At 45.4% G+C, this 18104-nt stretch overlaps 1 protein-coding gene across 6 annotated transcripts in view; it reads left to right on the top strand.

The window, feature by feature from the left end:
• The window catches only part of LOC106611028 (endothelial PAS domain-containing protein 1), an 87768-nt gene that overhangs the window by 30933 nt on the left and 38731 nt on the right, over window positions 1-18104 (top strand). The window lies entirely within an intron of this gene.

Genomic DNA, 18104 nt, shown 5'->3' on the forward strand with positions numbered 1-18104 from the left:
CGGTGACGACGACCGCCGAGCGCCGCCTGAGCAGGCAGGGGAGCCACCTTCGGTGGGATTCGTGACAGTACCCCCCTCCTGACGCGCGGCTCCCGCAGTGCGCCGCCACCGACCTCGAGGGCGACCCGGAGGACGAGGCGCAGGGCGATCCCCATGAAGGTGGTGGAACTCCCTCAGTAGTGGGGTTCCAAAATGTCCCTCCTGGGTACCCAGCACCTCTCCTCCGCGTCGTAACCCTCCCAGTCGACGAGGTACTGTAGGCCCCCCCCCCCGAAGTCTGGAGTCCAGAATGGCGCGTATCTTATATGCCGGGGACCCCCCAATGTCCAGCGGGGGGGAGGAACCTCCGGCACCTCACCTTCCTGCATGGGACCAGCCACCACCGGCCTGAGGAGAGACACATGAAACGAGGGGTTAATACGGTAGTAAGATGGAAGTTGTAACCGGTAACACACCTCATTTATCCTCCTCAGGACTTTAAACGGCCCTACACACTGCGGGCCCAGCTTCCGGCAGGGCAAGCAGAGGGGCAGGTTTCTAGCCGAGAGCCAGACTCGATCCCCTGGTGCAAACACAGGGGTCTCACTGCGGTGCTGGTCAGCGCTCTTCTTCTGCCGTCCACTCGCCTTTGTGAGTGCGTCTTGGACGGCTCTCCAGGTGTCCTTCGAGCGCTGCACCCAATCCTCCACCGCAGGAGCCTCGGTCTGGCTCTGGTGCCATGGAGCCAGGACCGGCTGGTAGTCCAACACGCACTGGAACGGTGACATGTTGGTTGATGAGTGCCGTAGAGAATTTTGGGCTATTTCTGCCCATGGCACGTATCTGGCCCATTCTCTGGGCCGGTCCTGGCAATACGTCCTTAGAAACCTACCCACCTCTTGGTTCACCCTCTCCACCTGCCCATTACTCTCGGGGCGGAAACCCGAGGTCAGGCTGACCGAGACCCCCAAACGTTCCATGAACGCCCTCCAAACTCTGGACGTGAACTGGGGACCCCGATCAGAAACGATGTCCTCGGGCACCCCGTAGTGCCGGAAGACATGGGTAAACAGGGCCTCCGCAGTCTGCAGAGCCGTAGGGAGACCGGGCAACGGGATGAGACGACAGGACTTCGAGAACCGATCCACAACGACCAGGATAGTGGTGTTCCCCTGAGATACGGGAAGGTCAGTGAGGAAGTCCACTGACAAGTGTGACCACGGCCGCTGTGGAATGGGGAGGGGGTGTGATTTCCCTCTAGGCAGGTGTCGAGGAGCCTTGCTCTGAGCGCACACCGAGCAGGAGGAAACATAAAACCGCACGTCCTTACCCAAGGTGGGCCACCAGTACTTCCCCCTCAGGTTCCGCACTGTCCTCTCGATCCCAGGGTGACCCGAAGAGGGGAGATTATGGGCCCATCGAATCAATCGATCACGGAGACCAAGTGGTACGTACTGAACACCTGCCGGACACTGTGATGGTGCAGGTTCCGACCGTAACGCCCGCTCGATCTCCGCGTCCAACTCCCATACCACCGGAGCTACCAAACACGACGCCGGAAGAATGGGAGCCGGATCGATGGCCCTCTCCTCGGTGTCATATAGGCGGGACAGTGCGTCGGCCTTCGTGTTCTGTGAACCTGGCCGATAAGAGATCGTGAACTGGAAACGGGTAAAGAACATGGCCCACCTGGCCTGACGCGGATTCAGTCTCCTAGCTGCCCGGATGTACTCGAGATTACGGTGGTCAGTCCAGATGAGGAAAGGGTGCTTAGCCCCCTCAAGCCAATGTCTCCACACCTTCAGAGCCTTGACCACAGCTAACAACTCCCTGTCCCCCACGTCATAGTTCTGCTCCGCCGGCCCTAGCTTCCTAGAAAAGAAAGCGCACGGGCGGAGTTTGGGTGGCGTGCCCGAGCGCTGTGATAGCACGGCCCCCACCCCAGTCTCGGACGCGTCCACCTCCACTATGAATGCCAAAGAGGGATCCGGATGAGCCAGCACTAGAGCGACGGTAAACAGCTCCTTCAGGCAACTGAACGCTCTGTTCGCCTCTGCTGACCAGCGCCGGACCCCCCTTCAGCAGTGAGGTAATGGGAGCAGCAACTTGACCAAAGCCCCGGATAAACCTCCGGTAGTAATTGGCAAACCCTAAAAACCGCTGCACCTCCTTTACCGTGGTCGGAGTCGGCCAATTACGCACGGCTTTAACGCGGTCATCCTCCATCACCACCCCCGAGGTGGAAATGCGATACCCCAGGAAGGAAACGGCTCGTTTGAAAAACTTACATTTCTCAGCCTTGACGTACAGGTCATTCTCCAGCAGTCGCCCAAGCACCTTGCGCACCAGGGAGACATGCGCGGCGCGGGTGGCGGAATAAATCAGGATGTCGTCAATATACACCACCACCCCCTGCCCGTGCAGGTCCTGGGAATCTCGTCAACAAAGGATTGGAAGACGGCTGGAGCATTCTTTAACCCGTACGGCATGACGAGGTACTCATAGTGGCCCGATGTGGTACTGAATGCGGTTTTCCACTCGTCTCCTCCCCGGATACGCACCAGATTGTAAGCGCTCCTGAGGTCCAGTTTTGTGAAAAAACGCGCGCCGTGAAATGATTCCACCGCCGTAGCGATGAGAGGTAGTGGGTAACTGAACCCTACTTTGATGGAATTTAGACCTCGATAATCAATGCACGGACGCAACCCTCCATCCTTTTTCTTCACGAAAAAGAAACTCGAGGAGACGGGTGACATGGAGGGCCGAATATACCCCTGTCTTAGAGATTCCGTGACATATGTCTCCATAGCCAACGTCTCCTCCTGTGACAATGGGTACACGTGACTCCTGGGAAGTGCAGCGTTTACCTGGAGATTTATCACGCAATCCCCTCGTCGATGAGGTGGTAATCGGGTCGCCCTCTTTTTACAGAAGGCGATAGCCAAATCGGCTTATTCTGAGGGAATGCGCACAGTGGAAACCTGGTCTGGACTCTCCACCGTCATCGCACCGATGGAAACTCCCTTACACCTGCCTGAGCACTCCTCTGACCACCCTCTGAGAGCCCCCTGTCTCCACGAAATATTGGGATTGTGATTGGCCAGCCAGGGAATCCCTAGCACCACCGGAAACGCAGGAGAATCAATGAGGAAGAGACTAATCCGTTCCCCATGATCCCCCTGCGTTACCATGTCCAGTGGCACCGTGGCCTCCCTGACCAGTCCTGACCCTAATGGTCGGCTATCTAAGGAGTGCACAGGGAAAGGTTGGTCCAACGACACCAGGGGAATCCCTAGCCTTAATGCGAGCCCACGATCCATAAAGTTTCCAGCTGCGCCTGAATCGACTAGCGCCTTATGCTGGAAAGAGGGAGAAAACAAGGGGAAAGTTACTAAAACTAACATGTGACCAACAGGGAGCTCTGGGTGAGGTTGGTGCTTACTCACCTGAGATGGACGAGGAGTGCTCCGCCTGCCATCCCGATTCCCAGAGGAGCTCCCCCAGCACCGGTCGGTAGTGTGTCCTCTCCGACCACACTGGGTACAAGGGGAGCCTCCTCCTCCGGTTCCCCTGGACGCGGCCCCCCCTAGCTCCATAGGTATGGGAGCTGGAGGACCTGGAGGTGGAACCAACAGGGCCCCGTCTGGACGCCCGCGCGCAGCCAGCAGATTGTCGAGACGAATGGACATGTCGATTAGTTCATCTAGGGACAGGGTAGTGTCCCGACAGGCTAGCTCACGGCGGACGTCCTCCCGGAGGCTACACCGATAGTGGTCCATCAGGGCCCTGTCGTTCCACCCCGCTCCAGCAGCCAAGGTCCGGAACTCCAGAGCAAAGTCCTGTGCGCTCCTCGTCTCCTGACGCAGGTGGAACAGCCGTTCACCCGCCGCCCGGCCTTCTGCTGGGTGGTCGAACACGGCCCGGAAACGGCGGGTGAACTCGGGGTAGTGATCCCTTGCCGAGTCTGGGCCATACCACACTGCGTTGGCCCACTCCAGGGCACGTCCCGTTAAGCAGGAGACGAGGACGCTTACGCTCTCCTCTCCCGAGGGAGCTGGATGAACGGTAGCCAGGTACAAATCCAACTGTAGCAGGAACCCCTGGCACCCAGTCGCCGCTCCATCGTACTCTCTGGGGATAGCCAGGCGTATGGCTCCGGGTCCGGACGTCGGTGGAGGGGTAGATGGTGGAGGGGGATTTGGTGGATTTGGTGCTGGGGATGCGGTAGGGAGGCCACTCCTCTCCCATCGGTCCATCCTCTCCATCATCTGCTCCATCGCTGAGCCGATTCGGTGGAGGATGGTGGTATGGTGAAGGACCCGTTCCTCCATCGATGGGAGAGGAGGGGAGGCTGCTCCTGCTGACTCCATAGCCGGTGCGGGATTCTGTCAGACGGTTGCTAGGAGTGGTGGTAGGAGTCAGGCGCAGAGAGCAGAGGTACGGAACTTTGTGTTTATTTAAATAAAAACACAACACGATCGACGCCAACACAAACGGCGTGGAAAAAATGCCAAGTGCCCAAAACAGGTGCACAGCATGCATACAATATTACAGTAGTAAATCACCAGCACATCCAACTACAAAAACACAACCTGACGCTAAAATAATCCCACACAACACTGGGCGGGCTAACCAGGCTTAAATAACCAAAATCAAAAGACCAAATGAGGAACAGGTGCAAACAATAAGACATACCAAACGAAAAGGAAAAAGGGATCAGCGGCGGCTAGTCGGTCGGTGACGACGACCGCCGAGCGCCGCCCGAGCAGGCAGGGGAGCCACCTTCGGTGGGATTCGTGACATACACAGCCTATCTGTAAATAGCCCACCCAACTACCTCATACCCATATTGTTATTTATTTTTTTGCTCCTTTGCACCCCAGTATCTTTACTTGCACAATCATCTTCTGCACATCTATCACTCTATCACTATGGCCTATTTATTGCTTTACCTCCCTTACCTCATTTGCACACACTGTGTATAGATTTTGCTATTGTGTTATTGACTGTACGTTTGTTTATCCCATGTGTACCTCTGTGTTGTTTGTGTTGCACTGCGTTGCTTTATCTTGGCCAGGTCGTAGTTGTAAATAAGAACTTGTTCTCCACTGGCCTACCTGGTGAAACTGGAGGGCGTGCAATTCAAATCTATAATTAGAAAAATTATGGATATTAAACATTAAGGTACTTATAAGTGTCCTATATCAATTTGAAAGCTTAAATTCTTGTTAATCTAACTACACTGTCCGACTTACAGTAGCTATTACAGCGATTGCCATGCGATTGTTTGAGGACGGTGCCCCACATCAAAGTATTTTCCACCGGCACAGGTTTCATAAATTCACAAATGGCAATTAAATATTCAATTTCTTTTTGAAAATCGTCCTCTGATTTGTCATCCAAAGGGTCCCAGCTATAACATGAAGTGTTGTTTTGTTAGATAAAATCCTTCTTTATATACCAAAAAAGTCAGTTTAGTTGGCGCCATCGACTTGAGTAATCATCTCATTCAACATGCATAGAAAGGAATTAGAAAATCTACCCCTAAATTTGTTTCAACAAGTGAAATTGCATTTCTATTTACTCCTCAGATACCCTAAAATGTAATCAAAGAATAATATTTCTTACAGAAAAAAGTATGTTCAATAGCAAACACACATTTCCAAGACTGTGTCCTTCTACTAAAACTGTGATTTCTTATCTGTTTTTTAAGTTACAAGCCTGAAACCTTGAACATAGACTGCTGACACCCTGTGGAAGACATAGGAATTGCATCCAGGGAGCTAATTTTATACTTTATACTTATACTTGCCATTGCAAGGGGATGGTCTCTCAAAAACAAAGAAATCCAGTTGTTTTTTTCTTTGGATTTTCTCCTACCATATCTATTGTTATATTCTCCTACATTATTTTAAAAAATTTCTACAAACTTCAAAGTGTTTTCTTTCCAATGGTACCAATTACATGCATATCCTGGCTTCAGGGCCTGAGCAACAGGCAGTTTACTTTGGGCATGTGATTCAGGCAGGAATTGAGAAACAAGGGGCCTAACCAAAATAAGTTTTAATTAAATAAAAAAATGTATATTATGGCAAGAACAGCTCAAATAAGCAAAGAAAAATGACAGTCCATCATTACTTTAAGACATGGAGGTCAGTCAATCCGGAAAATGTCAAGAACTTTTTTCTTCAAGTGCAGTTGCAAAAAGCATGAAGTGCTATGATGAAACTGGCTCTCATAGGGACCGCCACAGGAAAGGTAGACCCAGACTCACCTCTGCTGCAGAGGATAAGTTCATTTGAGTTACCAGCCTCAGAAATTGCAGGCCAAATAAATGCTTCACAGAGTTCAAGTAACAGACACATCTCAATAGCAACTGTTTAGAGGAGACTGTGTAAATCAGGCCTTCATGGTTTAATTGCTGCGAAGAAACCACTACTAAGGGACACCAGTAAGAAGAAGATACTTTCTTGGGCCAAGAAACACAAGCAATGGACATTAGACCGGTGGAAATTGGTCCTTTGGTCTGATGAGTGCAAATTTTACATTTTTGTTTCCGACCGCCGTGTCTTTGTGAGACGCAGAGTAGGTGAACGGATGATCTCCGCATGTGTGGTTCCCACCGTGAAGCATGGAGGAGTAGGTGTGATGGTGTGGGGTGCTTTGCTGGTGACACGGTCTGAGATTTATTTTGAATTCAAGGCACACTTAACCAGCATGGCTACCACAGCATTCTGCAGCTTTACACCATCCCATCTGGTTTGCACTCAGTGGGACTATCATTTGTTTCCCCCCGGAAAGTAGTTCCGCACCCACGTTGATAGATCCGGAAAGGTACGTCACCCTGAGCGGCAGGAAATGAGATCAGCTCCATACAAACAGATGACGGGCCAGGTTTAGGAAAGAGAGGCCATGTCCTTCCTGACTCTGGATGTACGCCACCATCGTCCTGTTGTCAGATCTTAGCAACACATGCTGCCCTTTGCGCTGTTGACCAAATCCCTCTTTCCGAGTATCCCACACACAGCGCTCCCATCTCAGTAAAGATGGAAGAACTCCATAGCCGACCCAAACAAGCTTGTTGGAGTTACTGGCTCATCCAAATACACTCGTCTGTCCAACACAGGAATCAGGGACAATGGCAGCCAGAGGTGCAGTTAAGCCACCACCGTTGCCCCCGTATGTTTCCCCACAGCCAGGAGAATACAGTGGGACAGAAGCAGCACAAATTCAGCCGTAGCAGAGATTTCGTAGAGAAGCTCTGAAACTGGACCGCCTCCACGGTCTTATTCAGATCCTGCAGCAAATCAATATGATAGATCTGCAGCATTGTGACCACATTCAATGACTGGGCCGCCACACCCTCAGCCTGGTACACCTTGTCCAGCAGATCCGCTGAGAACCGGCACTGTTTATTCGGAAGAACCCTGCTAGGATTAGCCCCTTTGTTAGCCTCAGAAGCTAAGTAATTCGCCACCATTCTATCCATCAGCGTTGTGCAAACAATCCCCATCTCCTCCATACCATCTACATTCTTGAACTCGCCTTAACCTACTAGCACCAGGCTGGCTAAGTGAGGGGAATCCCAGGTCGCCTTTAGCTCATTTGCAAAACCTTTAAACAGGGGTAAGCGACACTTCACCGCTGCAGGGACAGGAGATAAATACCTTCCCCCAAACCTGGAGGAACTCTGCTGCAGGGACAGGAGGTAAATACCTTCCCCCAAACCTGGAAAAGAAAACTCTGCTGCAGGGACAGGAGATAAATACTTTCACCCAAATCAAATCAAAGTTTATTTGTCACGTGCGCCGAATACAACAGGTGTAGACCTTACAGTGAAATGCTTACTTACAGACTCTAACCAATAATGCAAAAAAGGTATAAGGTGAACAATAGGTAAGTAAAGAAATAAAACAACAGTAAAAAGACAGGCTATATACAGTAGCGAGGCTATAAAAGTAGCGAGGCTACATACAAACGCCAGTTAGTCAGGCTGATTGAGGTAGTATGTTCAAACTTGAGGAACTCCGCTGCAGGGGATAAGACGACCAATCCATCGCCAGGTGATCTGCCGCACTATGACACAGCCCCATCAAAGGCGCCTTAATCACCAATGGTTCACTCTCCCCCGCCGAATCCAAAGTTGTGGCTTTAGGCGGTCCCAGAATGATGTCATCCGATTCACGTTCTGAAAACCCTCCAGAGCCAACCAGGGATAGTACATCATCCCCGGGAATCTGAACACTGCCAGAGAAACTGGAATGAGCCTCACTCGGCTGGGATGACATCACTATCAACTCTGAACACCGCTCTCTACCTCAGACAACCCCATTCCCAAGGTCACTTCACCAGAAGACCCTTCGCCAGCAGCCCCAATATTTCTCCTAAAGTCAGCCCGATACCCAACGGAGTTGAACTCTGGAGACAATGGTTGCACGAACTGGTCAGAGCCAAAGCCTCCTGAGCATCTTTCAACCTGAGGCAAACAGGACAGCACTCATGAGTATCTTTAAGTTTAGTTGTGAAACCACATGCTCAAGGGCATGGTTGGATTCAACCTCTGCTAGTTAGCCTTGTTTTAACTTACTTTTACCACTGGCCATAAAGAAAAGAAGCACTGGCTCCACATGCAGAGCATAAAGTAGTTAGCTCTTAGCAAACACAAAAATTGATACCAAGACCCAACATTCGCAACATCTAGGGGGACGCGTACTCTCTCCCCACTAACAGACATCTAAGTTTGAGCAGTATCTGGTAATCTTTGTGTGCTTGAAAAGTTTGAAAATTGCGTGACACGTTATTCCTTCAGACGAGCTGAAGAGCGAAGAATTGAGGAAATGAATGCGAGCCCTGGTATTATAGCCATAAAGGTGGGGAAGGTGGGGCGAGCTCGGCAACTATTGGCCCTTTGGCTTTGATTTCAGTTTTCTTCGGGTGATTTAACCTGTCTGGGAACCTGGGACGTTTGCGTCCCACTCTAGTCAACAGCCAGTGGAATCGCGTCGCGCGAAATACAAATACCTCATAAATGCTATAACTTAAATTTCTCAAACATATTACTATTTTACATCATTTTATAGATACACCTCTCCTGAATCGAACCACGTTGTCCGATTTCAAAAAGGCTTTACAGCAAAAGCAAAACATTAGATTAGGAGAGTACCCAGCCAGAAATAATCACACTGACATTTTCAAAGCAACTAGCATGCATCACAAATACCCAAAACACAGCTAAATGCAGCACTAACCTTTGACAATCTTCATCAGATGACACTCCTAGGACATCATGTTACACAATACATGCTTTTTTTGTTCGATAAAGTTCATATTAATATATAAAAACAGCATTTTACATCGGCGAGTGAAGTTCAGAAAATATTTTCCCTCAAATGCTTCCGGTGGATCAGCGCTACAATTTACAAAATTACTATTCGAAAACATGGTTAAAATGTAATATTGTCATTCAAAGAATTATAGATTAACATCTCGTGAATGCAATCGCATTGCCAGATTTAAAAATAACTTTACTGGGAAATCACACTTTGCAATAAACGAGGTGCTATGCTCAGAAAAATAGGCTAGGCGATACAGGAACCATCTAAAATCAAATATACTATTGTAAATATTCCCTTACCTTTGATTATCTTCTTCATCAGAAGGCACTTCCAGAAATCCCAGGTCCACAACAAATGTAGTTTTGTTCGAAATAGTTAATAATTTATGTCCTAATAGCTCCTTCTTGTTAGCGCGTTCCGAAGGTTACTCATAATGTACGAGGCGCACAGGACTTGTCGTCACGAATGTGCAAAAAATATATATTTACGTTCGTTCAAACATGTCAAACGTTGTATAACATAGATCTTTAGGGCCTTTTTCAATCAGAGCTTCAATAATATTCAAGGCGGACGATTGCATTGTCTTACTAAACATTTCGGAATGAAAGGGTACCCATGGGCACCCGCGTCATAGTAGTAATGGCCCTCCCTCTATGACCAACTTTCCAAGCCTCTCTTTCGGTCAGTTTCTACCGGAGAAGACTCAAACAACTTTGTAAAGACTGGTGACATCTAGTGGAAGCCTTAGGAAGTGCTAAATGAATCCTAACTCACGATGTGTTTCATAGGCAAAGTGTTGAAGGTGATTACACAAATCAGATTTCCACTTCCTGCATGGAATCTTCTCAGGTTTTGGCCTGCCATTTGAGTTCTATTATACTCACAGACACCATTCAAACAGTTTTAGAAACTTTAGAGTGTTTTCTATCCAAATCTACTAATTATATGCATATTCTAGTTACTGGGCAGGAGTAGTAACCAGATTAAATCGGGTACGTTTTTTATCCGGCTGTGCAAATACTGCCCCCTAACCCCAACAGGTTATTAAGATTATACTCCCCATAGTATGTTATATCGAGTGACTGACAGAAAGGAAACCAAATAAATAATACACTGAGTGAACTGATTGAATAAAACTTGAAATCAGAGTGAAGGATTATTTTGCTTTGTTTAGTTTTCAGCAAGTTTGCTATTTTATTCAATGTTTGTCTTGGCAATTTATTTATACTCTTATCTTGTGGATTTTAAAAGTCACAGAAAGTCAAACCTCTAACCGCTGAACATACAACATATTTTACTCTGTGTGTGTGTGTGTACTTTAGCTGTGGTGTACCATGGCACAGGGCACACAGAGTTCACCCTCCTTGTGCCACACGCCATGCCCCAATAGAACTACCCACAAACCACATCCCTGCCTGGGCAGACAACACTCCAAGGCCCTGACTTTGAGTCAAAGGAAACAAAGCTGATTACATCCTCTAACCATCACTTACAAGACTTTATACTCTTTCTTTATCCCGCAGTACTTTCACCTTATCTTGAATAACCACCCCATCTTAACTCACACTTTATTTTGTGGTTTAGTGTAATTGTAGCTGTTTGGCAGCCTCTTCTCCTCTTTTGTCAAACTCAACCCTTTCTCTTTTTTAAACCAAGGCTTGGGTTCTGCATACAGTGTTATTTTTGAATGTGCTTCAATACACACTGCCACTCATATATGTGGTTCTGAGCTAGTTTGGAATTATATTGTGAATTCAGAAGAGATCAGAGGTCAGGGGTTAGAGTTTATAAACAACAACAAAAAACAAGGGAGGAAGTACATTCCAGTACTATTATATCAGCCAGTACTGTGTTCACTGGAATGGGGATATATTAACTTTTTGTTCACTGGAATGGGGATATATTAACTTTTTGTTAACTGGAATGGGGATATATTAACTTTTTGTTCACTGGAATGGGGATAAATTAACTCTGTGCTCCTTGGAATGGGAATATATTAACTTTTTGTTCATTGAAATGGGGATATATTAACTCTGTGCTCACTGGAATGGGGATATATTAACTCTGTGCTCACTGGAATGGGGATGTATTAACTCTTTGTTCACTGGAATGGGGATGTATTAACTCTTTGTTCACTGGAATGGGGATGTGTTAACTCTTTGTTCACTTGCATGGGGATACATTAACTTCTTGTTCACTGAAATGGGGATATATTAACATTTTTTTTTTTACTGGAATGAGGATAAATTAACTCTGTGCTACTTGGAATGGGAATACATTAACTGTTTGATCACTGGAATGGGGATATAGTAACTCTGTGCACACTGGAATGGGGATATATACACTGCTCAAAAAAATAAAGGGAACACTTAAACAACACATCCTAGATCTGAATGAAAGAAATAATCTTATTAAATACTTTTTTCTTTACATAGTTGAATGTGCTGACAACAAAATCACACAAAAATAATCAATGGAAATCCAATTTATCAACCCATGGAGGTCTGGATTTGGAGTCACACTCAAAATTAAAGTGGAAAACCACACTACAGGCTGATCCAACTTTGATGTAATGTCCTTAAAACAAGTCAAAATGAGGCTCAGTAGTGTGTGTGGCCTCCATGTGCCTGTATGACCTCCCTACAACGCCTGGGCATGCTCCTGATGAGGTGGCGGATGGTCTCCTGAGGGATCTCCTCCCAGACCTAGACTAAAGCATCCGCCAACTCCTGGACAGTCTGTGGTGCAACGTGGCGTTGGTGGATGGAGCGAGACATGATGTCCCAGATGTGCTCAATTGGATTCAGGTCTGGGGAACGGGCAGGCCAGTCCATAGCATCAATGTCTTCCTCTTGCAGGAACTGCTGACACACTCCAGCCACATGAGGTCTAGCATTGTCTTGCATTAGGAGAAACCCAGGGCCAACCGCACCAGCATATGGTCTCACAAGGGGTCTGAGGATCTCATCTCGGTACCTAATGGCAGTCAGGCTACCTCTGGCGAGCACATGGAGGGCTGTGCGGCCCCCCAAAGAAATGCCACCCCACACCATGACTGACCCACCGCCAAAACGGTCATGCTGGAGGATGTTGCAGGCAGCAGAACGTTCTCCACGGCATCTCCAGACTCTGTCACATCTGTCACGTGCTCAGTGTGAACCTGTTTTCATCTGTGAAGAGCACAGGGCGCCAGTGGCGAATTTGCCAATCTTGGTGTTCTCTGTCAAATGCCAAACGTCCTGCACGGTGTTGGGCTGTAAGCACAACCCCCACCTGTGGACGTCGGGCCCTCATACCACCTTCATGGAGTCTGTTTCTTACCGTTTGAGCAGACACATAAACATTTGTGGCCTGCTGGAGGTCATTTTGCAGGGCTCTGGCAGTGCTCCGCCTGCTCCCCCTTGCACAAAGGTGGAGGTAGCGGTCCTGCTGCTGGGTTGTTGCCCTCCTACGGCCTCCTCCATGTCTCCTGATGTACTGGCCTGTCTCCTGGTAGCGCCTCCATGCTCTGGACACTACGCTGACAGACACAGCAAACCTTCTTGCCACAGCTCGCATTGATGTGCCATCCTGGATGATCTGCACTACCTGAGCCACTTGTGTGGGTTGTAGACTCCGTCTCATGCTACCACTAGAGTGAAAGCACCGCCAGCATTCAAAAGTGACCAAAACATCAGCCAGGAAGCATAGGAACTGAAAAGTTGTCTGTGGTCTCCACCTACAGAACCACTCCTTTATTGGGGGTGTCTTGCTTATTGCCTATAATTTTCACCTGTTGTCTATTCCATTTGCACAACAGCATGTGAAATTTATTGTCAATCAGTGTTGCTTCCTAAGTGGACAGTTTGATTTCACAGAAGTGTGATTGACTTGGAGTTACATTGTGTTGTTTAAGTGTTCCCTTTATTTTTTTGAGCAGTATATTTACTCTGTGCTCACTGGAATGGGGATATACACTAATATATATATATATATAAAAGTATGTGCACACCCTTTCAAATGACTGCATTCGGCTATTTCAGCCACAGCCGTTGCTGACAAGTGTATAAAATCACGCGCAAAGTCATGCAATCTCTATAGATAAACATTGGCAGTAGAATGGCCTTACTGAAGAGCTCAGTGACTTTCAATGTGGCACCGTAGGATGCTACCTTTCCAACAAGTCAGTTCGTCAAAATTCTGCCCTGCTAGAGCTCACCCTGTCAACTTTAAGTGCTGTTATTGTGAAGTGGCAACGTCTTGGAGCAACAATGGCTCAGCCACGAAGTGGTAGGCCACATAAAATCACAGAATGGGACCACCGAGTTCTAAAGCGCGTAGCGTGTAAAAATCATCTGTCCTCGGTTGCAACACTCACTACTGAGTTCCAAACGGCCTCTGGAAGCGACGTCAGCACAAGAACGGTTCATCAGGAGCTTCAAGAAATGGGTTTCCATGGCCGAGCAGCTGTACACGAGCCTAAGATCAACATGCGCAATGCCAAGCTTCACCATCTAGCATTCCGATGGACGAATCTGTGTTTGGCGGATGCCAGGAGAACGCTATCTGCCCCAATGCATAGTGCCAACTGTAAAGTTTGGTGGAGGGGGAATAATGGTCTGGGGCCGTTTGTAATTGTTCGAGCTTGGCCCCTTAGTTCCCGTGAAGGGAAATATTAATGCTACAACATACAAGACATTCTAGATGATTATGTGCCTCCAACTTTGTGGCAACAGTAAGGGGAAAGGCCCTTTCCTGTTTCAGCATGGCAATGCCCCCGTGCACAAAGTGAGGTCCATACAGAAATGGTTTGTAGAGATCGGTGTGGAATAACTTGACTGACCTGCACAGAGCCCTGACCTCAACCCCATCGAACACCTTTGGGATGAATTAGAACGCTGACTGCGTGCCAGGCCTAATCGCCCAACATCAGTGTCCGACCTCACTAATGCTTTTGTTGCTGAATTGAAGCAAGTCCTCGCAGCAATGTTCCAACATCTAGTGGAAAGGCTTCCCAGAAGAGTGGAGGTTGGAATGAGAATTGTGACGAGCAGGTGTCCATATACTTTTGGTCATGTGGGGTATTAACTCTGTATTTGCCTGTGGTTTTGAAACAGTGTGTATATTTTTTTCTGACATTTCTACACCCATAGCCCCGTCTATGAATTTGAGAGTGGTTACTTTACTCCAGCCCCATCCCTCAGCTGTTTACCCAAAAAGCTGACCGCTTTGTCATTGTTTGACCTGAAGATTGCCATTTGTAACGTTTTATGCTTTTGAGTTTAAACCGTATAGTGGTTCGATCCATGCATCTCACAGTAAGGGTGCTCAACCAGCATTGTTAGTCAGCTATTTTGAAGTTGCTCTGTAATCAAATGGTTGTTTTTGGAAGGAAAGTTTAATCGGTACCTGTGCTATATCTGTAGCTGAGTTTTCTGGTGTTGGAATATGTTGATGTAGCCTAAAGTACACCATCAGTTTTGTCTGTGTGTCTCAGTTTTTGTAACTGTACACTTCTGTGTTGGTCTACCACCAACAGGATTCCCTGTCCCTCGTAGTTTGCTGTGCTCTCTGACTCACCCCACCATTTCTCTTTTTCTCTCGATCAGTGTGTGTGTTGGCTGAGAGTGGGACTCTAAGCTCTATTCAGGTGTAAGACAGTAATCCTCTCATATGACGGACTACTAAAGAGTCTGTCTGTGTTCTCTACTCACCAAAAACCTCTCAGAGATATCTCAATCCAATCCATCTGTGAGTGGTAGCGAAGAAAGTTATGTCTTTGTGGGATGTCAGAAGAGAATGTTCTGGTATGCACAATGCCTCTAATAATCTTTTGTCTTTTCATGAGAAATAGTCTGTGTCCTAGAAAGAGAGAGAGAGTGAATGTGTGTGTGTGTTTGAAAAGCTAAGAAGCTTGTGGTGACAATGTTTGGGCACTGACCTGCTTTCCTTGACGGAAACTGTTGAGACAGAGGAAGTGGGTTCAGCAATTGGATGCATCTTTAGCAACTGTTTTTACCCTCTCTCTCTCTTTCCCCTCACTGCCTCTGTTTGACTCGGTCTCACAGCATTGTGAGTAAAAGTCAGTTAAGCATCACTGTTCCCAATGATCACATCTGCAGTCTGTCACAATTGTAGATGGAAATGAGAACCCGCAGAGATTGTGTACAGAACTGAGGGACAGGATTGACAAATGACAAAATAACTATATTAAGATGTGGAAAGACTAGTGGACTGTATTAAGATATGGAAAGACTAGAGGACTATATTTAGATGTAGAAAGACTAGAGGACTATATTTAGATGAAGAAAGACTAGAGGACGAAATTAAGATATGGAAAGACTAGTGGACGAAATTAAGATATAGAAAGACTAGTGGACTATATTAAGATATAGAAAGACTAGTGGACTATATTAAGATGTAGAAAGACTAGTGGACTATATTAAGATTTAGAAAGACTAGTGGACTATATTTAGATGAAGAAAGACTAGAGGACGAAATTAAGATATGGAAAGACTAGTGGACGAAATTAAGATATAGAAAGACTAGTGGACTATATTAAGATGTAGAAAGACTAGTGGACTATGTTAAGATTTAGAAAGACTAGTGGACTATATTAAGATTTAGAAAGACTAGTGGACTATATTAAGATTTAGAAAGACTAGAGGACTATATTAAGATTTAGAAAGACTAGAGGACTATATTAAGATTTAGAAAGACTACTGGACTATATTAAGATATGGAAAGACTACTGGACTATATTAAGATATGGAAAGACTACTGGACTATATTAAGATATGGAAAGACTAGTGGACTATATTAAGATATGGAAAGACTAGAGAACTATACTAAGATGTAGAAAGACAAGAGGACTACATTAAGATGTAGAAACTCTAGAGGACTATTTTAAAATATGGAAAGTCTTGTGGCCTATATTAAGATGTTGAAAGACTAGAGGACTATATTAAAATATGGAAAGACTAGTGGACTATATTAACGTGTAGAAAGACTAGAAGACTACATTAAGATATGGAAAGACTTGTGGGACGTTTTTAAGATATTGAAAGACAAGTGGATTATTTTAAGATGTAGAAAGGCTAGAGGACTATATTAAGATATGGAAAGAACAGTGGACTATATTAAGATGTAGATAGACTTCAGGACTATATAAAGATGTAGAAAGACTAGTGGACTGTATTAACATGTAGAAAGACTAGAGGGCTGTTTTAAGATATAGAAAGTCTAGTGGCCTATATTAAGATGTAGAAAGACTAGAGGACAATATTAAGATATGGAAAGACTTGTGGTACTTTTTTAAGATATTGAAAGACTAGAGGACTATATTAAGATATAGAAAGACTAGAGGGCTGTTTTAAGATATAGAAAGTCTAGTGGCCTATATTAAGATGTAGAAAGACTAGAGGACAATATTAAGATATGGAAAGACTTGTGGTACTTTTTTAAGATATTGAAAGACTAGAGGACTATATTAAGATATAGAAAGACTAGAGGGCTGTTTTAAGATATAGAAAGTCTAGCGGCCTAAATTAAGATGTAGAACGACTAGAGGGCAATTTTAAGATGTTGAAATATATAGGAATATTATTTCGATACGGAAAGACTAGTGGACTATATTAATATATGGAAAGACTTGTTGATTATATTAAGATGTAGAAAGAATATAGGACTATGTTAAGATGTAGAAAGACTAGAGGACTATATTAAGATATGGAAAGACTTGTGAGACTTTTTTAAGATATTGAAAGACGAGTGGACTATTTTAAGATGTAGAAAGGATAGAGGATTATATTAAGATGTGGAAAAACTAGTGGACAATATTAAGATATGGAAAGACTAGAGAACTATACTAGATGTAGAAAGACGAGGACTATTTTAAGATGTAGATACACTGGAGGACTATTTTAAGATATGGAAAGACTAGTGAACTATATTAAGATGTGGAATGACTCGTGGACTATATTAAGATTTAGATAGACTTGAGGACTATGTTAAGATATGGAAAGATTAGTGGACTATATTAAGATATGGAAACACTTGAGGACTGTATAAAGATGTAGAAAGACTAGTGTATTATATTAAGATGTACAAAGACTAGTGGACTGTATTAAGATGTAGGAATACTAGAGGACTATTTTAAGATATGGAAAGACTACAGGACTATTTTAAGATATTTTAAGACTAGTGGACTATATTAAGATGTAGAAAGATTAGTGGACTATATTAAGATGTAGAAACACTAGTGAACTATGTTAAGATATGGGAAGACTAGTGGACTATATTAAGATTTAGAAAGACTAGTGGACTATATTAGGATTTAGAAAGACTAGAGGACTATATTAAGATGTTGGAATAGTAGAGGACTATATTAAGATATGGAAAGACTAGAGGACTATATTAAGATATGGAAGACTAGTTGACTATATTAAGATTTTGGAATACTAGAGGACTTTATTAAGATGTAGAAAGACTAGAGGACTATATTAAGAAATGGAAGACTAGAGGACTATATTGAGATATGGAAGACTAGTGGACTATATTAAGATTTCGAAAGACTAGATGACTATATTAAGATATGGAAAGACTAGTGACCTATATTAGGATTAGTAAAGAAGTAGTTAGTAAAGAAGTTGAGACACAGACACAGTCTTTAGTCTCTTTTGTTGCTGAGCTCAATGATTATATCCTATCCATGTTTTCCTGTTTGAGTCCACTCACTGTCTTCATTTCACGTGATTGGTGCTGGTCCTGAGAGAAATAACACAAAGAAACAATACATTATTCAAGAGTGTT

This window comes from Salmo salar, chromosome ssa01, assembly GCF_905237065.1.
Source record: "Salmo salar chromosome ssa01, Ssal_v3.1, whole genome shotgun sequence".
In the NCBI taxonomy this organism is placed as follows: domain Eukaryota; kingdom Metazoa; phylum Chordata; class Actinopteri; order Salmoniformes; family Salmonidae; genus Salmo; species Salmo salar.